The sequence below is a fragment of the Coffea arabica genome, chromosome 3c, assembly GCF_036785885.1.
Source record: "Coffea arabica cultivar ET-39 chromosome 3c, Coffea Arabica ET-39 HiFi, whole genome shotgun sequence".
In the NCBI taxonomy this organism is placed as follows: domain Eukaryota; kingdom Viridiplantae; phylum Streptophyta; class Magnoliopsida; order Gentianales; family Rubiaceae; genus Coffea; species Coffea arabica.
In genome coordinates, this window is record NC_092314.1 from 30,844,001 (window position 1) to 30,870,881 (window position 26,881).

General features: G+C 34.9%; 2 long non-coding RNA genes across 2 annotated transcripts; both read left to right on the forward strand.

Moving 5' to 3' along the window:
• Positions 1-12,683: 12,683 nt before the first annotated feature.
• LOC140037682 (uncharacterized) lies at positions 12,684-19,067 on the forward strand. The gene is made up of 3 exons (XR_011841661.1): positions 12,684-15,487; positions 18,055-18,117; positions 18,802-19,067. It is a non-coding gene; the product is annotated as an uncharacterized lncRNA (long non-coding RNA).
• Positions 19,068-22,287: 3,220 nt separating this feature from the next.
• Positions 22,288-23,892, forward strand: LOC140038104 (uncharacterized). The gene is made up of 2 exons (XR_011841914.1): positions 22,288-22,917; positions 23,602-23,892. It is a non-coding gene; the product is annotated as an uncharacterized lncRNA (long non-coding RNA).
• Positions 23,893-26,881: the final 2,989 nt, after the last annotated feature.

Below are 26,881 nucleotides of genomic sequence, written 5' to 3' on the forward strand. Positions count from 1 at the left end.
GACCATGTTCCTGAATGAAATCTAACTAATTCTTCTTTTGAATTGTCTATTCTTTGTTTTAATATACCTCAATATCCTAATTCTGATGCATCTGTTTCGACTATCATGAATGCTTTAGGATGAGGTAAACATAAACATGGTAATGATTTAATTTTTTCTTTTAAATATTTTATTTTTTGAGTATGTTCCTCTGTCCAAGGTTTTGGATTTTTCTTTAATCTACTGAATAATATGGAACATTCTTGTCTTAATTTAGGAAAGAAATCTGCTATGTAATTTAAACATTCTAAAAATCTTTGTAATTGATTTTTATCTTTTATTTCATCTGAAAATTTAGTAGCAAATTCTAAAGCTCTATTAATTGGTTTTATTGTTCCTTGAAATATATCATGTCCTAAAAATCTTACTTTTGTTTGAAATAATTTCATTTTTGGTGCAGAAACAACTAATCCATTTCTCTTGACTATTTTTAAAAATATATTTAAATGTTTAAAATGTTGTTCTAATGATTCAGAAAATATTAATACATCATCTATATACACTATACTGAATGAACTATAAGGATTGAAAATATCATTCATTATATTTTGAAATTCTGATGGTGCATTTTTTAATCCAAAAGGCATAACTTTCCATTCGTAATGTCCAAAAGGTGTTGTGAATGTTGTTTTGTATCTATCTTTTGGGTCTATTATTATTTGCCAATATCCTGATTTTAAATCAAATTTTGAAAATATTTTTGCGTTGAACAATCTGTTAAGCAAATCTTTTTTATTAGGAATAGGATATCTAATCCATTGTAAAAATTTATTTAAAGGTTTATAATTTATTACTAATCTTGGAATTCCTCTTTCTTTTTCAGCTTGATTCATAACATAAAATGCAGCACAGCTCCAAGGTGATTTTGAAGGAGTTATTAAACCTTTATCTATTAATATTTTTATTTCCTTCTTACAAAATTCTAGTAACTCAGAATTCATTTGTATTGGCCTTCCTTTTGTTGGAATATTCTTTTCATCAAAGTCTTTTTCATAGGGTAATTCTATCATATGTTGTTTTCTATCCCAAAAAGCATTAGGAATATCTGCACAAATTTCCTTATGTAATAATTCTTCTATTTCTGCTATTCTTTTTTGTATTTTAATATCATTTAATTGTTCTTCAATTTTTAAATAAGATTTTTCTTCTTTAATATAGCTTATTTGTTGTTGTACTTTAGTAATAGTATTTATTGTTTTATATATTGAAGATGTTTGTAGTGTTTGTAATTCCCTTTGTCTTATTGGAGTTAAGAACTTAAAGATAACAATTTTTCCCATGATATTTACTGAAATTCCTTCATTACTTACTGAAAATGGATATATTTGAATTAAAAAGGGTGTTCCTAATATTACGTCATGATTTATATTATTTACAATTATAAAATTATGTCTAATACAATATTCATTATTACATATTGATCCTTTTGTAAATTTATATTTTACTTTTAAATCTTCTCCATTTGCTGCCATTAGTTTTTCATTTGTTCTTTCACAATATTTAGTGGGGATTATTCCTTCTTTAATACAACTTGTATCAGCTCCACTATCTATTAGAGTTACAAATGTTTCTTTGAAATCTTCTACTGTGATGGTTACTAAAGCAAACCATTTTTGAAATGTCATTCTTTCGATAGTATTTAAATATTGAGCTTCTTCTACTGGTTTTTCAGATATTGATATTTCTTCTGTTTTAGAATTAGAGGTTGAGGGTTGATTATTTATTAATGCTATTTTTGCTTCTATTTCTAAATCTTTTGTTTTTAATTCTATAATTTCTTGTTGTAATTGTTTTACTTGTATCTTTAGATTATTAATTTCTGATTGAAGATCTTTAGTAGTTTCTTTCTTCATTATATTTATATTTGGATATTTATCTATTAATTTCGAAATACTAAAAGGTTCTATTATTTTTGGCATTTTATCTTCTTGAATGATTAGACTTTTTAATCTTTCTAAATATTCCTTTTTAGCTATTGGATCTTCTATTTTTTCTATTATGTCTAATAAAAATTCTTTATCTTCTTTTTTAGTTATAACATTTATATATTTGGGAGTACTTGAACAATTACAATCTTCTTCACTGTTTGACCTTGATATATCATCATAATAATTGTCTTCAGAACTTTGATCTTTTTCATTTATTAATAGATTTATTAATTTATTTTTAATTTCTTCTTCGTTTGCACAGATTTCTGTAATTTTTTCCCTTAATTTACATCTGTTTGCTTTATGACCTATTTTTCCACATTTATAACAAACAATTTTCTTTTTAATAAATTTTTTCTTCTTAGTTGGTTCATTTTCCTTAGGTTTTTTATATCTTATTTTCTTAGAATATTTTTTAACTTTCTTTTTGTATGCTGATGGTGATTTAATTCTTTTAATTCCAAATGCATCACAGAATGATCCTACTTCTTTTCTTTTTGATCCATATTTTATTTGTAATCTTAATTCTGAACATAACATTAATCCTTCCTTTTTTACAAAAGCAAATAATTGTCCAAAGGTAATATTTTCAAATGAAATTACATCTGTTCCCATCTCTTTTTGTAAATTATCCATTATTCTTTGTGAAAATAAACTTGGTAATTCAGTTATGAATCTTTCTTTCCAGAGTGAAGCATTACAATCTGGTTTTCTTAATACATTGGTTAAAAACATATCTTTATACCATCTAAAGTCTGATAATGTTGGACATCTTAAATTTGTTAAAAAAGTTTTATTAGAATTTAATTCTTCTTTTGGATTTCCTATAAAATACATAACTATTGTTACTATTAAAAATTCTGCAGCATCCGACTGTATTTGGATATTTCCTTGATCATCTTCAATTTCTTGTGTATGATCTAATATTGATAGTTTATCTTGTAATGTTAAAGCATTATCCCACCAATTTTTTAATTGTCCAGTAAATCCTGAAACTAATAATGTTGCAATATTTCTCTCTTGAATATTTTTAATTTTATAGGCTAATCTAGCCATTCCCATTTCTTGCAAATTATTTAATACTTCATATTCAGCTTTGCCATCTATATTCCATTCATATATTGAATCTCCATCATATTTAGTAGTTCTAAATTTCAATCTTTCTTCATATTGAATATCTGGAGGACTTGGTCTAGGATAATAATTTTTTGAGCTTATCATTTTCCAATTATTTCTGTTGCTATTATAGTTTTTTCTTTTTATTCTATTTATCTGATTTCCTTCTGTTTCTTCAAATTGGTTTTCTATGGGTAAAATCATATCTTCTTCTTCTGTTCCTGATTCAGCTGATTTTTCAGATTCTTCTATTTCGTCAGTTGAGTTTTCTTCTATTATTTTATCTAATGTATTTATTTTTGGAGTTGAAGGTTTAGATTATGTGGTTAAGTTTTGTAGAGCTTGGGATATTTTATTTAATAAATTATCTGTATTATTTATTTTTTGATTATTAATATTTTGTACTAATTCTTGTTCTTTTTCTCTTGTTAGGCTTCTTGGCTTAAAATGAGGTGCTGAGATATCATTTGGAAATTTTAATTCTGGTTTCTTTATTGTATCTATCTTAGTATTTAATACTTCCATATGTTGAGATATTGTATGAAGGATTTGATTTGTATAATTATTTTGTTGATAAACTTTTTTAAGATCTTCTAAATTTATTGAATTATTCATACTTGATTCTGCTTCTCTTCCCCTTTTAAAAGGTGAGGCTATAATTTCTCCCTGTCCTATGTTAATTTTTACTTCTTGTAATGGGGGGTGTATTGATGTTAATATTTGATCGTCTTTTAATTTCCATTTTTTATATAAATTAGTTTGAACATTTTTTTGTAGTGTATTATAAACATCATTTATTCCTATTTTTGAAATATAAAATGATAACCAGGTAAAGAAAGGAAAATCAAATTTTCTCTTTTCTAATTCTTCTTTCCATTCTAATATTAATTTTTCTTTATATTCTGATTCTAATTGAAAAAACCAAATTCTCTTTTCTGTGTTTTCTTCATCTTCAAAATCTTCTTTTAAATATTTATGATTTATTTTATATGGTTTACTTATAACATTTATTTCTCCTTTCATTTGTGAATGAGTTGGGGAATATTCTGATTGATTTTGATTTATAACTTCTGGTATAGGTGTTTTATATTTAAAATTTGAGGTGCTTTCCATAGGAAAATTAACTTCAGTTGACTCATAATTTGAACGTCTAGCTGGTAACCATGAATATGATGATTCTGGTCTTTCTCTTAATGATGAAAATCTTATTAAAGTACTTCCATCTGATTTTTCTATAATATCTTCTGCCGTAGTTTGTTCTATATTTCTTGCTATTTGTGGATTTTTAATTTCAAATTCACTTGGTATAGTTATTTCATTCCACTTTAGTCTTTTTGGAGTATAAGTTGTAGGTTTATCTGCATCTACTTGTAATAAAGTTGTTTCTTCTTTAAGAGTTGGAGTCATTATAAATTTAGGATTTAAATGTGAAGATAAAGGTCTGTAATATATTCTATATATTATTGCAAAATTCTTTGTATGCTTTTCAAATTCATTTCCTTGTAGATGAATATCTAATATGACTGAATTTAGGATATGTGGATCTGTTAAGTCTATCGAAAAATTTGGAGCACAGTTAAAATATATTGGTCCATTACAAACATTTGTTTGAATCATAGATAGTAAAGAAGTTTTATATCTTTTGAGTCTAGTATCTCTTAATGCCAGATATATTGGAGCATCGACTCCTAAATGGAATAAAGGTTTTACTGCAATTTGTATCAAACCTATATGAATATATCGATATTCTTTACTTAAATATTTTTGAATTGTACTATGATTTAATAGTTGAATAGATTGATATTCTTCTTGAATAGATATTGTTTCTTCATATGTTTTTACTGATAAAGCAGTTTTAAAATCTAATGGTCCAATTCTATAAATATGTTCTATTTTTTCTTCTGGAATAATCCAATCTGAATTATTTATAGGCATATGATATTCATGACTTTGTACTACATTATCTTTCTTTGAATTAGATCCTATTTTTAATTGTCTAAGAAATGCAGCCATGTCTAATATTTAATTAAAATTTTACTCAACCGGGAACAACCGAGCACTAAGCCTGGAACATCCTATCCTGGACTTACCAACGGTCTTACAAGGCATCAAGTCTTACCAACGCTTTCAGTAAAAATTTAATGAAATATGTAAACATAAATGCATAAACTAGCCAATTTAAATAGAAACTTAATTCAATAAAGAAAATGTAAAAACAAAGTTTAAATATGCGTATGCAAATAAAAGGGTGTGGCTCTGATACCACTTCTACCCAGGCAATATAAACTTGTAATAAGCATAAAGATTTGGACTTACAATAAAACTTTGAGTTGCGTACGGAAGCTTTGTTGAATGCATAAATCTTTGAACTTTCTTATTAAAATTCTGCTTGGAGAATGCTATACAATAGCTTGAATACAAGAGTGGTTGAGAGTAGTTGGGAGTAGGTAAAAGTAGGTGAGAGTAGTTGAGAGGTTTTAATACAAAGAGTTTTTTGCTCTGACAGTTTTCGCCGATGCCTTCATTCTGAAATCTTGATTCAATTTATAGAGGCTCGGGACTTGTCATTTGCATTTCATTTCTTCTTCATTTGAGTTTCATTTGCCTTTTCTCTTTGTGGCCGACATCTTTTTCAAAAGTCATTTGGATCTTGTCCGCATGGTCCTCCGAATGGATCAAAAGTAGATTCGGATGATTCTGCTGACTCGTCAATTTTTTTGGCTTCATCTTTCTTATCCTGCTTTTGTAAATAGTCCAAATATTCTTTGAGTAGCCTTGGATCTTGCATCATCTTTTTCATCAAAAAGTCATTTGAAGTTGTCTCGGATACCATCTCGGTATCTTTTTCTTTCTTTATTGGAGTAGTGGTTGGAGTTGGTGAAGACTTTGTTGTAGTGGGTACAAAAGTTGTTGGAGTAGATGTTGGTTTGGTCCATTTGAGTTTATCTCCGGTAGTTAGGAATCTGATAACATTTACTTGATCTCCGAATTCTTGGTTGAATCCTGTCGACCATTTAACTTTGAATTCTCTAACTAATGACATTGGAAGTGGTTTTTCAAGCTCTTGATGAATTTTGAAACTCCAGCAAAATATCCATGGGACTTTGAACTCCATATGGAATAAAATTGGTCTTGTATATTCTTCCCCCTTTGCTCTTTTTAGATACGTTTGAAATCCCATAAGCACATTTGGAGGTAGTATCTCTGGTTGTGGTCCAAACCATTTCCACCAGTGACTGAACCAAAAATGAAATTATTTCAAACAAAAGTAAGATTTTTAGGACATGATATATTTCAAGGAACAATAAAACCAATTAATAGAGCTTTAGAATTTGCTACTAAATTTCCAGATGAAATAAAAGATAAAAATCAATTACAAAGATTTTTAGGATGTTTAAATTACATAGCAGATTTCTTTCCTAAATTAAGACAAGAATGTTCCATATTATTCAGTAGATTAAAGAAAAATCCAAAACCTTGGACAGAGGAACATACTCAAAAAATAAAATATTTAAAAGAAAAAATTAAATCATTACCATGTTTATGTTTACCTCATTCTAAAGCATTCATGATAGTCGAAACAGATGCATCAGAATTAGGATATGGAGGTATATTAAAACAAAGAATAGACAATTCAAAAGAAGAATTAGTTAGATTTCATTCAGGAACATGGTCTGACCCTCAAAAGAATTATTCAACAATTAAAAAAGAAATTTTATCTATAGTTTTATGCATATCAAAATTTCAAGATGATTTATATAACAAAAAATTTTTGATTAGAATAGATTGTAAATCTGCAAAAGAAATTTTACAAAAAGATGTTCAAAATATAGTTTCAAAACAAATATTTGCAAGATGGCAAGCTATTCTATCTGTATTCGATTTCGAAATTGAATTTATTAAAGGAGAAAATAATTCTTTATCAGATTTTCTTACTAGAGAATTTCTACAAGGACATGGATCGTGAATTGATGGCTCAACGAGAAGAACGAGAATATACCAATTATTTGAGAGCTCAAAGAGATTCTCTCAAACTTCAAAACAAAGAAAAATATATCCAATCCAGAGGATATCAATATTTTGCCCAAACCAGTTATGGCAGACAAAGTATTCCAACCCATCAGATTCCTAAATATGACACCATATACATTCGGAAAAGCCCTTACACTACTATCACTCCTCAAAAAAGAGCCTTTCTTATTCAAAGAGAGATTCAGAGAAATACTATTCGAATCAAAGTTATGAAAAGAATTGAGAGAAGTGAGGAATTTATTCAATATCACAGAGAACAAAATAAGCAATTATCTAACCAACTTAAAGATATTGTTTATTAATATTGCAGGAATATGGATTCAAAAGCAGGGAATTCCAGGCCAAAAACTCCTCAGGATTATGAGATGAGTCTTACTCCTGTTACTCAAAATAGATTCCAACTTTTATCGGACTTTCCAGCACTGACTTATAGTCAAGCTGCTTGTACTCCAACTTCCTCTCAAATTAGACCACTTCAACAATTACCAAAATCCCCAGAAAAATCCACAGAAAATACCTATTTTACAAAACCATTTACCCAACACATTACTCTAACCAGATTTCAAGAAGTACCTTTATATTCTACACTCAACCAAATTACCCAAAAAATCTTTCCTCCAAAGTGTTTTTGGCAACCAGATGATCCCTCAAAAAATTTAGATTATTATGAATTAATTCTTATAGATACTCAATCTGTAGAAATATTCCCAATACCAGACAGAAAAAATCCAAATATAATTAGCCACTCAAAATGCATAATAAAGAAAGTTTGTTCTCCAAATGAATGGACTTCTCTTTATTCTAAAAAATCCTTTTCAGTAAGGTTCATTCCAGATGGATTCACTTATCAAGATTACAAAATGGTATGGTATCGTGCCTTCCTTTTTAGACCATTCAATCATTCATGGTTCTTCACAGAAAACTGCAACAGAGAATTTCCAATTTGGTTCAATCACTGGTGGAAATGGTTTGGACCACAACTAGAGATACTACCTCCAAATATGCTTATGGGATTTCAAACGTATCTAAAAAGAGCAAAGGGGGAAGAATATACAAGACCAATTTTATTCCATATGGAGTTCAAAGTCCCATGGATATTTTGCTGGAGTTTCAAAATTCATCAAGAGCTTGAAAAACCACTTCCAATGTCATTAGTTAGAGAATTCAAAGTTAAATGGTCGACAGGATTCAACCAAGAATTCGGAGATCAAGTAAATGTTATCAGATTCCTAACTACCGGAGATAAACTCAAATGGACCAAACCAACATCTACTCCAACAACTTTTGTACCCACTACAACAAAGTCTTCACCAACTCCAACCACTACTCCAATAAAGAAAGAAAAAGATACCGAGATGGTATCCGAGGCAACTTCAAATGACTTTTTGATGAAAAATATGATGCAAGATCCAAGGCTACTCAAAGAATATTTGGACTATTTACAAAAGCAGGATAAGAAAGATGAAGCCAACAAAATTGACGAGTCAGCAGAATCATCCAAATCTACTTTTGATCCATTCGGAGGACCATGCGGACAAGATCCAAATGACTTTTGAAAAAGATGTCGGCCATAAAGAGAAAAGGCAAATGAAACTCAAATGAAGAAGAAATGAAATGCAAATGACAAGTCCCGAGCCTCTATAAATTGAATCAAGATTTCAGAATGAAGGCATCGGCGAAAACTATCAGAGCAAAAAACTCTTTGTATTAAAACCTCTCAAATACTCTCACCTACTCTTACCTACTCCCAACTACTCTCAACCACTCTTGTATTCAAGCTATTGTATAGCATTCTCCAAGCAGAATTTTAATAAGAAAGTTCAAAGATTTCTGCATTCAACAAAGCTTCCGTACGCAACTCAAAGTTTTATTGTAAGTCCAAATCTTTATGCTTATTACAAGTTTATATTGCCTGGGTAGAAGTGGTATCAGAGCCACACCCTTTTATTTGCATACGCATATTTAAACTTTGTTTTTACATTTTCTTTATTGAATTAAGTTTCTATTTAAATTGGCTAGTTCATGCATTTATGTTTATATATTTCATTAAACTTTTACTGAAAGCGTTGGTAAGACTTGATGCCTTGTAAGACCGTTGGTAAGTCCAGGATAGGATGTTCCAGGCTTAGTGCTCGGTTGTTCCCGGTTAAGTAAAATTTTAATTAAATATTAGACATGGCTGCATTTCTTAGACAATTAAAAATAGGATCTAATTCAAAGAAAGATAATGTAGTACAAAGTCATGAATATCATATGCCTATAAATAATTCAGATTGGACTATTCCAGAAGAAAAAATAGAACATATTTATAGAATTGGACCATTAGATTTTAAAACTGCTTTATCAGTAAAAACACTTGAAGAAACAATATCTATTCAAAAAGAATATCAATCTATTCAACTATTAAATCATAGTACAATTCAAAAATATTTAAGTAAAGAATATCGATATATTCATATAGGTTTGATACAAATTGCAGTAAAACCTTTATTCCATTTAGGAGTCGATGCTCCAATATATTTGGCATTAAGAGATACTAGACTCAAAAGATATAAAACTTCTTTACTATCTATGATTCAAACAAATGTTTGTAATGGACCAATATATTTTAACTGTGCTCCAAATTTTTCGATAGACTTAACAGATCCACATATCCTGAATTCAGTCATATTAGATATTTATCTACAAGGAAATGAATTTGAAAAGCATACAAAGAATTTTGCAATAATATATAGAATATATTACAGACCTTTATCTTCACATTTAAATCCTAAATTTATAATGACTCCAACTCTTAAAGAAGACACAACTTTATTACAAGTAGATGCAGATAAACCTACAACTTATACTCCAGAAAGACTAAAGTGGAATGAAATAACTATACCAAGTGAATTTGAAATTAAAAATCCACAAATAGCAAGAAATATAGAACAAACTACGGCAGAAGATATTATAGAAAAATCAGATGGAAGTACTTTAATAAGATTTTCATCATTAAGAGAAAGACCAGAATCATCATATTCATGGTTACCAGCTAGACGTTCAAATTATGAGTCAACTGAAGTTAATTTTCCTATGGAAAGCACCTCAAATTTTAAATATAAAACACCTATACCAGAAGTTATAAATCAAAATCAATCAGAATATTCCCCAACTCATTCACAAATGAAAGGAGAAATAAATGTTATAAGTAAATCATATAAAATAAATCATAAATATTTAAAAGAAGATTTTGAAGATGAAGAAAACACAGAAAAGAGAATTTGGTTTTTTCAATTAGAATCAGAATATAAAGAAAAATTAATATTAGAATGGAAAGAAGAATTAGAAAAGAGAAAATTTGATTTTCCTTTCTTTACCTGGTTATCATTTTATATTTCAAAAATAGGAATAAATGATGTTTATAATACACCACAAATAAATGTTCAAACTAATTTATATAAAAAATGGAAATTAAAAGACGATCAAATATTAACATCAATACACCCCCCATTACAAGAAGTAAAAATTAACATAGGACAGGGAGAAATTATAGCCTCACCTTTTAAAAAGGGAAGAGAAGCAGAATCAAGTATGAATAATTCAATAAATTTAGAAGATCTTAAAAAAGTTTATCAACAAAATAATTATACAAATCAAATCCTTCATACAATATCTCAACATATGGAAGTATTAAATACTAAGATAGATACAATAAAGAAACCAGAATTAAAATTCCCAAATGATATTTCAACACCTCATTTTAAGCCAAGAAGCCTAACAAGAGAAAAAGAACAAGAATTAGTACAAAATATTAATAATCAAAAAATAAATAATACAGATAATTTATTAAATAAAATATCCCAAGCTCTACAAAACTTAACCACAGAATCTAAACCTTCAACTCCAAAAATAAATACATTAGATAAAATAATAGAAGAAAACTCAACTGACGAAATAGAAGAATCTGAAAAATCAGCTGAATCAGGAACAGAAGAAGAAGATATGATTTTACCCATAGAAAACCAATTTGAAGAAACAGAAGGAAATCAGATAAATAGAATAAAAAGAAAAAACTATAATAGAAACAGAAATAATTGGAAAATGATAAGGTCAAAAAATTATTATCCTAGACCAAGTCCTCCAGATATTCAATATGAAGAAAGATCGAAATTTAGAACTACTAAATATGATGGAGATTCAATATATGAATGGAATATAGATGGCAAAGCTGAATATGAAGTATTAAATAATTTGCAAGAAATGGGAATGGCTAGATTAGCCTATAAAATTAAAAATATTCAAGAGAGAAATATTGCAACATTATTAGTTTCAGGATTTACTGGACAATTAAAAAATTGGTGGGATAATGCTTTAACATTACAAGATAAACTATCAATATTAGATCATACACAAGAAATTGAAGATGATCAAGGAAATATCCAAATACAGTCGGATGCTGCAGAATTTTTAATAGTAACAATAGTTATGTATTTTATAGGAAATCCAAAAGAAGAATTAAATTCTAATAAAACTTTTTTAACAAATTTAAGATGTCCAACATTATCAGACTTTAGATGGTATAAAGATATGTTTTTAACCAATGTATTAAGAAGACCAGATTGTAATGCTTCATTCTGGAAAGAAAGATTCATAACTGGATTATCAAATTTATTTTCACAAAGAATAATGGATAATTTACAAAAAGAAATGGGAACAGATGTAATTTCATTTGAAAATATTATTTTTGGACAATTATTTGCTTTTGTAAAAAAGGAAGGATTAATGTTATGTTCAGAATTAAGATTACAAATAAAATATGGATCAAAAAGAAAAGAAGTAGGATTATTCTGTGATGCATTTGGAATTAAAAGAATTAAATCACCATCAGCATACAAAAAGAAAGTTAAAAAATATTCTAAGAAAATAAGATATAAAAAACCTAAGGAAAATGAACCAACTAAGAAGAAAAAATTTATTAAAAAGAAAATTGTTTGTTATAAATGTGGAAAAATAGGTCATAAAGCAAACATATGTAAATTAAGGGAAAAATTACAGAAATCTGTGCAAACGAAGAAGAAATTAAAAATAAATTAATAAATCTATTAATAAATGAAAAAGATCAAAGTTCTGAAGACAATTATTATGATGATATATCAAGCTCAGACAGTGAAGAAGATTGTAATTGTTCAAGTACTCCCAAATATATAAATGTTATTGTAGACACCAAATTTTTGATTTTCAACTCTGTTTATTTAATTGATTTAAGTTTAGATTTATGTGTTCAATTGTTAGGCTTTTTAGTTTATTTATTTATTTTTATTTTTATTTTTTTTTCTTTTACTTTATTTTATTCTAGTTTATTTTATTTTATTTTTATTGTTTATTTTGGTCCTTATACTAAAAAAAGAAAAAAAAGAAAAAAAGAAAAAAAAAGAAAAAGGAAAAAAGTCAATCAAAGGACAAAGAATAAGACACATAAGCCTATTTTGGGGTTTGAGATCTTGGCCCTTGATATTAGGTTTAGTCTTTGGAAGGGCCTTTAAGAGGCCAAAGTGCCGCAAGCATCAGGAGAGGTCTTCTGAAGAGCAAAAGAAAGAAACCGGAGAGGGGGGGTCCATTGACCGAGAAGGGGGGCAGAAAAGAAAAAAACAGAAAAGAAAAGGGCAACCAAGGCTTACGGTGGGGAAAACAGAGAGAAAAGGAAAACCAAAGGGATGACGGCTGAGGAGGCTATGAAGGAAAAAGAGAGCGGCGGACAGAAAAAAGAGGGGGAAAATGGAGTGGCGGCTAGGTTTTTGGGGGAGCTTCGTTTGGTGAGAGTGGTGCAACAAGGAGGGAGAAAAGAGGGAAATCAGAGGAAAGGATTGGGCATAGAGCGAAAAAAATAGAAAAAAAGAAGAGCGAAGGAGGGGGCTGAGAATAGGAGTTTCGGACAAGAAAAAAACAAGAGGAACCGAGAGAGAGCTTGCGGTGGAGGAGCTGGAAAAAGAAAAAGGAAAAGGGACAGGCGGACGGACTGGAAAGGGAAAAGAAAACTGGGCAAAGGAAGGAATAGGGGGCTGGGTCTGCAAGAACCGAAAAAGAAAAGAGAGCTTCGGTGGTGAAAAACAGAGAAGGGCCGAGAGAGTTGAGGGCCGCGAGGTTTGAGAGGACTATGGAACGGCTGATGAAGCAAGATTGAGGGGCGGCTGGGGTTTTGGTGAAGGCACGAAGGGAAATGGGGGCTTCGGCTTCATCCAAAAGGAATTTTTTCCAATCATCACTGCCAGATTTCCCATCACCTCAACTGTCTGCCGCTGCCAGGGAAATGTCACCACCAGCGCCGCCACCATTCAGATTCGATTCAACCTCAGAAATTGAAAGCACTGTAAGTTTCCTCCTTAAGTTTCAGTCCTTTTCAAGCTTGTGAAGCATGTCTGCCGTGACTTTACTCGTGGCTATGTTTCTGAATTTGAAGTATCCGTTCCTTATGATTTGATTGGGTTAAATTTTCTTGGGCTGCTGATAAATTTCTGGGTTAGTTATGCTTCAATTTAAGCAAAAATCTGGTAGGATTTTGATGCCTACAACCTGTTCGATGAAATGCCTGATTGGAAATTCTAATTGAAAGATAACTGGTCTGCATCTTCGTGTGAAGAAAACGGCTAAATCATCCAATTCCTTTCTTTACGTTTGAAAATTTTTGGTGCTTTGCTTAGTCACAAGAAGTCTTGGTTGGCATGAATTTCTGGTTTATTGATTTAGATTTGCAGTTCGAAGCTTTATTTACTACTAGTCTTCTATTCGTTTGTCTCTGTTTGGCCGCAAGGCGTGATTCATGCAAGTTTGTGTTTTTAGACAATAACTCTGGGTTCATTTTTGCTAATTGAAATGTTCGGTGGTGTTTGGATGATAGATTAGTTGGTCTTGTTTGAAGCTCCGCATGAGATTTTTTTACATCAGAATTGCGAAGAGTATTTGTTGTTCAAAAGAAAGTTCCCTCGTGGCTTCGTATGGGTTTTTCCAAAAGAATTCTACACTTTGCTCGTGGTTTTTGCATATGAATGATTTGATTCGTATCAGATTCCCTTTAGTAGAACATGTTTGCAGCTTTGCCATTGTTGTTCATTTCTGCCCTTTTGAATAAAATCTGTCCATTTGCCCCATCCGAGAACCTGGGAGATGTTTTCTGTGAATGTTGAGTTTTTTTTTTTTGTTTGTTTCTTGATTGCAAGATTATGGTTGGAATCTTAGGCCCTTATCTTGTGGATTTGTTTTGAAGTTTCGGCAGAGCTTTAAGGCATTTTAGTTGAGTTTGGATAAAAATTTGCAGCAGAAAAATTATTGTAGAAAGCCTCCCTAGCTGTTGAACCCTTCTTAGCATAAAGCTTGGTTTGAATTCTGGGTTTGCATGAAATCCTCATCATTTCTGGTTCTGCCATCCTCCCGCATGTATGATAGAATCTTGAAATGATGAGTTTGGTAATGGTTTGGGCTTGGGTTTTGGTTTGGGAAGTTTGTGAATCTGCCCTGCTAATTTGTTGAAGTTCAAAAGCATGAGAAAAGTTGCAGAAAGAGTGTTTAGCTGTAAAAATCGCATGAGTGAAGTTCTCCGTAGCTTTGTATGAAATAACTCTCTGAAAGTTACACTTTGATCCCTCAAGTCTCCCTCTAGTTCACCGAGGCCCAAAATCTGGGAAAATTGAATTAATTTTACCCTTTTGAGTTTAATCCTCTGATTGCACATGTTATGTGATTTTTTGGATAGATTAATTCTTGATTTGTGGGTCATATTTGTGGCTTAATAATTTTGTTGATTTGTTTATCTTGTTGGGTTTAATGAAATAAGTGTTTGGGCTAAGAGGTTATTTTGTGTTTGGGTTTAAGAAAGTTGTTTTAGTTTATTTTGTTTGTTTTTTCTGGTTTGGGCCAAGGGGTAGAAGCCCACCGGTTTTGTTGGTTAATCTTTGGGCCAAAATAGCAGACTGCCCTACTTCTCTTACCTTGGGTTTTCGGTTGGGCTTGGAAGGTTTTGGCCCAAGCAAATAAGAAAAATGGCCCAATGGTTTGATCCATTAAGAAACCAGAAAACTATTTTGCAGATCAGTCCCTGTATTTTCCTTTAACTCTACTGTGGCCCTCAAAACTTTCAGTTTCTTTCGATTAGGTCCTTAATTTAATTGCCATTGGGTCCCTAAACTTTATTTCTCTTTAATTGTGACCCCAAAACTTTGTTAATGTTTGCAATCAAGTCTTGTATTCTTTTGACTTTTTGAATGTGGGTTGTCTATATGATTTAATTGATTCAATTTCATGATTATCTTTTGATTAAAATGATGCCTTGACCTTTTTTATTATTTTGGAGGGCAAATAAATAATTTCTCCTCATTAGGAGTGCCAATTCAAGGGAGGTACACCCTAATCCCTTATTTCTTACTTTATTTGACTCTATGTGCCTTATGTGCCTTTACATGCTTGATTGTATGCCTTTTGGATGTTTTTATTCATTTCATTTATTTATTTATTTACTTTATGGGTTTTGTACATTTATTTTAATTCAATTTGATTATTTGAAAGGCACTTGAATGCCAAATTTGTAATAGTTAGGTATTTATTTTAATTATTTAATTCATTTTCCCTTAGATTGTAATAGGGCCTCCCCAAGTGTAATAGTTAGGGGTTCCTTTACTTCATTTGCCTTGCGTGATTTGCATGCCTATGTGTTATGTGTTACTTGCTTTAATTAGGTTCTTGCATCTAGTCGAGCATGCTAAGTGTTATGTGCTATGTGTTTATAGGTGATTGACATGTCTACTTGCTTTCCATAGCCATGAATGAATGTGATGGATGAATGTACGTTTCCACTAGTCCAACGCTAGTAAGAATTCATAGAAAGGGCTAGTCCAACGCTAGACCCTTAGGGATTTCCTTTTCATTAGTGCATAATTGCATGTTCACTACATTTCATGCATTTTTCTTAGTTTTTATCATTTGGCATGCTCCTCAAATCCCTTTTCCCCTCATTTTAGGTTTTTTTCATCTCATGCTAGTTATAGGGTACATTTGCCTGAGTGTCCCCTTTCGATAAGGGAAACGATTCTACTTTATATTCTATCCTTTTTTCCACATTCTCACTTCACACTACTTTTGGACGTTTTCACTTAACTACTCACACTTTATACCATATCACTCGCACACATGCACTTTATGTTATTTTCACATCATCATTCTTTACTCACCTTACCTTGTAAATACATTTGCACACCTCCACTTACATCCTATTATTTTTATTACTTTTCTCACTTCACACAAACTCACATTTTCACATGGCATGCATTCCACTCATTTTTACGTCATTTACAATTATGTGTGATGTGAGAACCCGTAAAACCCTAATCATTTTCCTAGGATTTTAGTTCCCTTAATTGCATAATTTTTGCGTTTCTGGCTTAGAAATATTATCTGGGTGGATTTTATGAGCAATTATAGTTTTAAGATGATTTTTCTAGCATTGGTGAAATTTTAGAAAATTAAGAGTAAATAGTGGATGTGGGACCCACTAGTGCGAAAAGTTCGGAAAAATTCGGCCAATAAGGTTAAGTTTCGGATACTGTGTAAAATTTATCGGGTGTTAAGAGATAAGTAGAATGTGTGAAGTGATTGATGTGAGAGGGAAAAAGAAAGATAAGAATGCATTAATGAGTGTGACAAGTGTCACAATATGATTGGGTGGACTTTAAGAAATACTATTCACATTTTTGACTTTTTTGACCAAAGGATTAAATATAAAAAAAATGCACAAAAATCACCATTTTCTTACCTCTTATGGCCGGCCCTCTCCTTGCAAAGAAGAAAGGAATTTCTCCAACTTTCAAGCTTCCATAAGCTTCAATCTTCCATAAACAAAAGCTTAGACTAGATTTCACTCCATAAAATCCTTCCTTCTAGTGCTAGTAAGTTGTTTGGTGAAGTTTGTTTGAAGAGCTAAGGTGTTCAACATCTTCATCTCTCTTGTTTCTTGGTAAGTGAGGCTTGAAACACCCTACTACACCTAATGATGCTTATGTTATGCTTATTAGTGATTAGAGTGCTGAAATTTCTGGTTTTTATCTTGGTTTGAAGTGATTTGGTGAAGTTTTTATTTTATTGATGATTTTTCTGGTTTAATTGGATTATGATGGTGTGGTTGATTATGATGATTGGCAATGGCCTATAATGACTCTAGTGGGTGTGAAATGTGGATAAATACAACTAATTTTGGATTTGGAGTGCATTGTGAAAAGTTAGGGTTTGAAAATCCCCAATTCTGTCCGATTTTAGATCATAGGGTTAGAGGCCGAATTAGACTTTGCTCAAAACATGAAAGTTGTAGGTATTGATGTGTTTGAGGTGTCTGTAAAATTTCAGGTCATTTGGATTAGTGTAGAGTGATATATGACGAAATTACTGTAGCTGTTCTGCTTTGATCAGAATGCGAAAACTGCGATAGTAATTGGCCATTTTGAGTGGAATTGGTTTGGATTTTGGAGTTGGTGTCTTCTGATGAAATGTAGCTGGATGTCTTAGCTAACTTATGCCTTTGGAATTTCGGCATTTGGACTTGTATGAACTGAGATATACCGATTACAGTTTTCTGTGTTTTGCAAACCTGTTTTGGTGATTCTGGTATAGTATTTTGCATATTTGACCTAGTTGTGTTAGGAACTGGATTGAGTGACCTTCTACATTGTTGTAGCTCTGTTTCTTGGCTTCGAAATGGTGGGTCTTACACCCCCATCCGATAATTGTAGTGAGAGTTGTGCCATTACCGCATTATGAGGTCAAATCCGGTTTTCTTATCAAGGCTTAAGTTAAAGCCCTCTCTTAATTTCTGGTTTGCTATCATGCTTGTATATGTTTATAAAACCCTATTGGGGTTGTGAATTGGTGTTGTTTATGGCTCGGTGTGGAGTCTTATTATATGTGTTACATGTTCTAGGGCGTGACGGTAGCTCACGACGTCTTGGTGATCGTGGTGCATGAAACACCATTTACTTGCTTGGTGAGTATACTACTCACTTATTTGTTACAATGTGACTTCGTGCTATGTGAATTGTTGCCTTGAAGGCTTATTTGGTTATTGGAAATGATTGAGGTGGGGGTGTACTTGACCGCCCTCACCCCTTGTAATTTCCTTTATAGCTATTTACCGTTTTACTGAAATACTGCATTTGTTATATGAGATACTGAATTCCATGTATGGAAACTGAATTGGTGTCGTTTGGGACGATTGTCCAACGGCTTTACTGTATCACTGAGCTCAACCCCGTTTGGTAGTCAATTGGATCGAGCCGGCAAGGGCTTGGTCGTGAAAATTGTCATGCCACGGGGACTGTACTGGGGAACCTTCTGGTAATGAGACCCTTGGTTCCGGTATACTCGAGTATTACCAAAAGCTACTGAAATGGAGTGCGGGCCCGGTTGGGGTATGTTGGGTGGAAGGAAGTGGAAGTAAAGGGTGGTCTACGGTTTGGTACTTGTAATATTGACGGAGAGTCAATGAGGTTGGATCAAGATTGCAAGTGTGGAAATGGGCTCTTGAGAGTCGACTGTATCCTTTTACCATTTTACTCCATTGCTTATGGTGTACTTTAAGTGATTGGTTATGCTTATGTGACTTTGGTTGCTAATGTAGTAGTATACCACTGGGCTTTAGCTCATTCCGTGTTATTTGTTTTCCTTACAGGGATATAACTACTTTTGTGAATGGATTGGATAGTCATTTGCCAAATTGAGCTTGTAAATGTCTTTTGTATAGCTCTTGAAATGAAACCCTAATGTGTAACGGGTTCATTTCCTTTTGATAGGCAAACCGAATATGTACTTCTTTAATGGATGGCTTGTATTGGCCTAATTGCACTTGTATGAACTAGATGGATATTTTGGTAGGCCGTTTGGCTTGTAAATGTTGATTTCCAATGTACATATATGCTTGGCCGTGGTTTGGATAAATTTCGGCTTCGATTTTCGTTTTTTATTATTTTTGTGATTTTGAATTGTTTGCGCGCAATGGTAAGTTCCGAAACGTAATAGATCGACGTAAACTTAACCGTTAGTCCTGGCGAGAGCTGGGCAGGCAGTCCGCTAACCCCTTTGGTTCGCCTTAGGGGAAGGTGGGGCTGTCACAGGTGGTATCAGAGCCACGTCGCGTGGTCTCTGCGCGAAGTGAGACTGGGCCAAGTGGTGTTGTGGTCCTAATTTCATGAATATGTTTAAGTGCTCGTTTGAGCATAAGTTATGAACCGGGCATGTGATAAATGTACGAATCATTATCATGGGACTCGAGGAAGCTAGGTATGTATGTCGGGTAGGAATCTTTAATAAGGATGGTTTACTCTTGGGACCGGCCGGCTCGAGATGTGAATTATCTTAGACGAGATTCTTGCGCCCGGATACGAAAGATATGAGGGCCTAGGTTAGAAAGGATTTGGTGAACTAGAAAGGCGATTCTATGGAACTTCGTGTGGTTTGTTCGGGTGTGGTTAAGCGTGATCGACCTTGATTAAGATATAAATATTTGGACGAAGCCCTAGAAGGGGGAAAGCTTTTCGTGAGTTCTTTTGTACTTGGGACCTAGGTGTCTATAGTACTTTTGGAAGACCCTTTTGTTTCGTGGAATGACTTCGTATGTACTTGACTGACTGTTCCGTATAATTGCTTAACCTGGTTATGTGATCTATGTATACGTGTTATGTGTTTAAATGCTCTTCGCGGTAATTGTTTGAGTTACTTATTCCTGTTTCATTGTTCCTGTCTGGTGTTACGGAAGGAAGGGTTAGGTGCCCTTTAACAGTATATTTTTTATGACCTAGATTGACTTAGATTGATGGAAGGCACCCGAAGTGGTCGAGGCCGTGGACGCAGGGGTAGGCAACCCACACCGGTTAGGGGTACGGGGGAAACCTCTACTGGACCCAATCTGGAACCGCAAGTAAACCCTAGTGTGCAAATAGCTGCTGCTATGCAGCAAATGACAAACTTACTAGCACAAGTAGTGCAACAGCAGGGCCAAAACCCAAACCCTAACCCTGGAAACCCTGGTAACCATAACGAGAGCGAAGACAGAGCTCTCGAACGATTCCAAAAGTTCGCTCCGCCAAAGTTTGTTGGGGGACCCGACCCAGACGTTGCCGAAAGATGGCTTGAAAAGATGGTGGATATATTTGCAGCCCTACACTACCCTGACGAACGGCAAGTGACTTTTGCCGTGTTTCAGCTTGAGGGGGCAGCCCGTTCCTGGTGGAACGTAATTAGGCAGAAATGGGAACGGGAGCAGACGCCGAGGACTTGGGTGAACTTCATCCGAGAATTTAATGCAAAGTTTTTCCCTCCTCTAGTCCAGGAGAGGAAGGAGGACGAGTTCATTAGGCTCCGCCAAGGGGCTCAAACTGTGGCGGAATATGAAAGTCAATTTACCCGCTTATCCAAGTTTGCGCCTGAGTTGGTCTTGACCGAGCAACGAAGAATACGGCGATTTGTCCAGGGCCTGAACGTAGAAATCCAGAAAGACCTCGCGGCAGCCCAAATTAATGCCTTCAGTGAAGCAGTGGAAAAGGCACAACGGGTAGAGAATGCTAGGCTCCAGGTGAAAAACTTTCAGGCGAAAAAGAGAGGATTTCCTGGAGACAATTCGGGACAGGAGGATGAAAGTATCCCTCCCAAATTTGGGCGGGGAACGGGAGGAGTGAGGATGCCGGGAATGTCACCAGAGAGGCCGTCAAGAGGAGGCTCAGCTTCTGCAGCACGCGGACCCTGCGGGTATTGCGGAAAATTAAACCACTCGGAGGACAATTGCTGGAGGAAAGGAGGAAAATGCTTGCTCTGTGGGAGTGCCGAACATCAAATTGCTAACTGTCCAGCTCGCCTGCGCGAGCGGCAAGGGACTCTGCCACCAACCACGACCCACCCTGACCGGTCGAAGGGGGACAAGGATGGATCAAAAGTGTCCTCTCGGGTGTACTCCTTAGAACAACATCAAGGCTTTGACCCATTGGAGGACGTGGAAGGTAAGAATTTACTGAACCTGGCCAGTGAAGGGGCACAGATTTGTTAGCAAAGTATAAAGCTCAATTTAATCTCAGAGTAGTCAATGATAAGGAATTTCGAGGACGAAATTCTTTTAAGGGGGAGAGAGTGTGAGAACCCGTAAAACCCTAATCATTTTCCTAGGATTTTAGTTCCCTTAATTGCATAATTTTTGCGTTTCTGGCTTAGAAATATTATCTGGGTGGATTTTATGAGCAATTATAGTTTTAAGATGATTTTTCTAGCATTGGTGAAATTTTAGAAAATTAAGAGTAAATAGTGGATGTGGGACCCACTAGTGCGAAAAGTTCGGAAAAATTCGGCCAATAAGGTTAAGTTTCGGATACTGTGTAAAATTTATCGGGTGTTAAGAGATAAGTAGAATGTGTGAAGTGATTGATGTGAGAGGGAAAAAGAAAGATAAGAATGCATTAATGAGTGTGACAAGTGTCACAATATGATTGGGTGGACTTTAAGAAATACTATTCACATTTTTGACTTTTTTGACCAAAGGATTAAATATAAAAAAAATGCACAAAAATCACCATTTTCTTACCTCTTATGGCCGGCCCTCTCCTTGCAAAGAAGAAAGGAATTTCTCCAACTTTCAAGCTTCCATAAGCTTCAATCTTCCATAAACAAAAGCTTAGACTAGATTTCACTCCATAAAATCCTTCCTTCTAGTGCTAGTAAGTTGTTTGGTGAAGTTTGTTTGAAGAGCTAAGGTGTTCAACATCTTCATCTCTCTTGTTTCTTGGTAAGTGAGGCTTGAAACACCCTACTACACCTAATGATGCTTATGTTATGCTTATTAGTGATTAGAGTGCTGAAATTTCTGGTTTTTATCTTGGTTTGAAGTGATTTGGTGAAGTTTTTATTTTATTGATGATTTTTCTGGTTTAATTGGATTATGATGGTGTGGTTGATTATGATGATTGGCAATGGCCTATAATGACTCTAGTGGGTGTGAAATGTGGATAAATACAACTAATTTTGGATTTGGAGTGCATTGTGAAAAGTTAGGGTTTGAAAATCCCCAATTCTGTCCGGTTTTAGATCATAGGGTTAGAGGCCGAATTAGACTTTGCTCAAAACATGAAAGTTGTAGGTATTGATGTGTTTGAGGTGCCTGTAAAATTTCAGGTCATTTGGATTAGTGTAGAGTGATATATGACGAAATTACTGTAGCTGTTCTGCTTTGATCAGAATGCGAAAACTGCGATAGTAATTGGCCATTTTGAGTGGAATTGGTTTGGATTTTGGAGTTGGTGTCTTCTGATGAAATGTAGCTGGATGTCTTAGCTAACTTATGCCTTTGGAATTTCGGCATTTGGACTTGTATGAACTGAGATATACCGATTACAGTTTTCTGTGTTTTGCAAACCTGTTTTGGTGATTCTGGTATAGTATTTTGCATATTTGACCTAGTTGTGTTAGGAACTGGATTGAGTGACCTTCTACATTGTTGTAGCTCTGTTTCTTGGCTTCGAAATGGTGGGTCTTACACCCCCATCCGATAATTGTAGTGAGAGTTGTGCCATTACCGCATTATGAGGTCAAATCCGGTTTTCTTATCAAGGCTTAAGTTAAAGCCCTCTCTTAATTTCTGGTTTGCTATCATGCTTGTATATGTTTATAAAACCCTATTGGGGTTGTGAATTGGTGTTGTTTATGGCTCGGTGTGGAGTCTTATTATATGTGTTACATGTTCTAGGGCGTGACGGTAGCTCACGACGTCTTGGTGATCGTGGTGCATGAAACACCATTTACTTGCTTGGTGAGTATACTACTCACTTATTTGTTACAATGTGACTTCGTGCTATGTGAATTGTTGCCTTGAAGGCTTATTTGGTTATTGGAAATGATTGAGGTGGGGGTGTACTTGACCGCCCTCACCCCTTGTAATTTCCTTTATAGCTATTTACCGTTTTACTGAAATACTGCATTTGTTATATGAGATACTGAATTCCATGTATGGAAACTGAATTGGTGTCGTTTGGGACGATTGTCCAACGGCTTTACTGTATCACTGAGCTCAACCCCGTTTGGTAGTCAATTGGATCGAGCCGGCGAGGGCTTGGTCGTGAAAATTGTCATGCCACGGGGACTGTACTGGGGAACCTTGTGGTAATGAGACCCTTGGTTCCGGTATACTCGAGTATTACCAAAAGCTACTGAAATGGAGTGCGGGCCCGGTTGGGGTATGTTGGGTGGAAGGAAGTGGAAGTAAAGGGTGGTCTACGGTTTGGTACTTGTAACATTGACGGAGAGTCAATGAGGTTGGATCAAGATTGCAAGTGTGGAAATGGGCTCTTGAGAGCCGACTGTATCCTTTTACCATTTTACTCCATTGCTTATGGTGTACTTTAAGTGATTGGTTATGCTTATGTGACTTTGGTTGCTAATGTAGTAGTATACCACTGGGCTTTAGCTCATTCCGTGTTATTTGTTTTCCTTACAGGGATATAACTACTTTTGTGAATGGATTGGATAGTCATTTGCCAAATTGAGCTTGTAAATGTATTTTGTATAGCTCTTGAAATGAAACCCTAATGTGTAACGGGTTCATTTCCTTTTGATAGGCAAACCGAATATGTACTTCTTTAATGGATGGCTTGTATTGGCCTAATTGCACTTGTATGAACTAGATGGATATTTTGGTAGGCCGTTTGGCTTGTAAATGTTGATTTCCAATGTACATATATGCTTGGCCGTGGTTTGGATAAATTTCGGCTTCGATTTTCGTTTTTTATTATTTTTGTGATTTTGAATTGTTTGCGCGCAATGGTAAGTTCCGAAACGTAATAGATCGACGTAAACTTAACCGTTAGTCCTGGCGAGAGCTGGGCAGGCAGTCCGCTAACCCCTTTGGTTCGCCTTAGGGGAAGGTAGGGCTGTCACAGGTGGTATCAGAGCCACGTCGCGTGGTCTCTGCGCGAAGTGAGACTGGGCCAAGTGGTGTTGTGGTCCTAATTTCATGAATATGTTTAAGTGCTCGTTTGAGCATAAGTTATGAACCGGGCATGTGATAAATGTACGAATCATTATCATGGGACTCGAGGAAGCTAGGTATGTATGTCGAGTAGGAATCTTTAATAAGGATGGTTTACTCTTGGGGCCGGCCGGCTCGAGATGTGAATTATCTTAGACGAGATTCTTGCGCCCGGATACGAAAGATATGAGGGCCTAGGTTAGAAAGGATTTGGTGAACTAGAAAGGCGATTCTATGGAACTTCGTGTGGTTTGTTCGGGTGTGGTTAAGCGTGATCGACCTTGATTAAGATATAAATATTTGGACGAAGCCCTAGAAGGGGGAAAGCTTTTCGTGAGTTCTGTTGTGCTTGGGACCTAGGTGTCTATAGTACTTTTGGAAGACCCTTTTGTTTCGTGGAATGACTTCGCATGTACTTGACTGACTGTTCCGTATAATTGCTTAACCTGGTTATGTGATCTATGTATACGTGTTATGTGTTTAAATGCTCTTCGCGGTAATTGTTTGAGTTACTTATTCCTGTTTCATTGTTCCTGTCTGGTGTTACGGAAGGAAGGGTTAGGTGCCCTTTAACAGTATATTTTTGATGACCTAGATTGACTTAAATTGATGGAAGGCACCCGAAGTGGTCGAGGCCGTGGACGCAGGGGTAGGCAACCCACACCGGTTAGGGGTACGGGGGAAACCTCTACTGGACCCAATCTGGAACCGCAAGTAAACCCTAGTGTGCAAATAGCTGCTGCTATGCAGCAAATGACAAACTTACTAGCACAAGTAGTGCAACAGCAGGGCCAAAACCCAAACCCTAACCCTGGAAACCCTGGTAACCATAACGAGAGCGAAGACAGAGCTCTCGAACGATTCCAAAAGTTCGCTCCGCCAAAGTTTGTTGGGGGACCCGACCCAGACGTTGCCGAAAGATGGCTTGAAAAGATGGTGGATATATTTGCAGCCCTACACTACCCTGACGAACGGCAAGTGACTTTTGCCGTGTTTCAGCTTGAGGGGGCAGCCCGTTCCTGGTGGAACGTAATTAGGCAGAAATGGGAACGGGAGCAGACGCCGAGGACTTGGGTGAACTTCATCCGAGAATTTAATGTAAATTTTTTCCCTCCTCTAGTCCAGGAGAGGAAGGAGGACGAGTTCATTAGGCTCCGCCAAGGGGCTCAAACTGTGGCGGAATATGAAAGTCAATTTACCCGCTTATCCAAGTTTGCGCCTGAGTTGGTCTTGACCGAGCAACGAAGAATACGGCGATTTGTCCAGGGCCTGAACGTAGAAATCCAGAAAGACCTCGCGGCAGCCCAAATTAATGCCTTCAGTGAAGCAGTGGAAAAGGCACAACGGGTAGAGAATGCTAGGCTCCAGGTGAAAAACTTTCAGGCGAAAAAGAGAGGATTTCCTGGAGACAATTCGGGACAGGAGGATGAAAGTATCCCTCCCAAATTTGGGCGGGGAACGGGAGGAGTGAGGATGCCGGGAATGTCACCAGAGAGGCCGTCAAGAGGAGGCTCAGCTTCTGCAGCACGCGGACCCTGCGGGTATTGCGGAAAATTAAACCACTCGGAAGACAATTGCTGGAGGAAAGGAGGAAAATGCTTGCTCTGTGGGAGTGCCGAACATCAAATTGCTAACTGTCCAGCTCGCCTGCGCGAGCGGCAAGGGACTCTGCCACCAACCACGACCCACCCTGACCGGTCGAAGGGGGACAAGGATGGATCAAAAGTGTCCTCTCGGGTGTACTCCTTAGAACAACATCAAGGCTTTGACCCATTGGAGGACGTGGAAGGTAAGAATTTACTGAACCTGGCCAGTGAAGGGGCACAGATTTGTTAGCAAAGTATAAAGCTCAATTTAATCTCAGAGTAGTCAATGATAAGGAATTTCGAGGACGAAATTCTTTTAAGGGGGAGAGAGTGTGAGAACCCGTAAAACCCTAATCATTTTCCTAGGATTTTAGTTCCCTTAATTGCATAATTTTTGCGTTTCTGGCTTAGAAATATTATCTGGGTGGATTTTATGAGCAATTATAGTTTTAAGATGATTTTTCTAGCATTGGTGAAATTTTAGAAAATTAAGAGTAAATAGTGGATGTGGGACCCACTAGTGCGAAAAGTTCGGAAAAATTCGGCCAATAAGGTTAAGTTTCGGATACTGTGTAAAATTTATCGGGTGTTAAGAGATAAGTAGAATGTGTGAAGTGATTGATGTGAGAGGGAAAAAGAAAGATAAGAATGCATTAATGAGTGTGACAAGTGTCACAATATGATTGGGTGGACTTTAAGAAATACTATTCACATTTTTGACTTTTTTGACCAAAGGATTAAATATAAAAAAAATGCACAAAAATCACCATTTTCTTACCTCTTATGGCCGGCCCTCTCCTTGCAAAGAAGAAAGGAATTTCTCCAACTTTCAAGCTTCCATAAGCTTCAATCTTCCATAAACAAAAGCTTAGACTAGATTTCACTCCATAAAATCCTTCCTTCTAGTGCTAGTAAGTTGTTTGGTGAAGTTTGTTTGAAGAGCTAAGGTGTTCAACATCTTCATCTCTCTTGTTTCTTGGTAAGTGAGGCTTGAAACACCCTACTACACCTAATGATGCTTATGTTATGCTTATTAGTGATTAGAGTGCTGAAATTTCTGGTTTTTATCTTGGTTTGAAGTGATTTGGTGAAGTTTTTATTTTATTGATGATTTTTCTGGTTTAATTGGATTATGATGGTGTGGTTGATTATGATGATTGGCA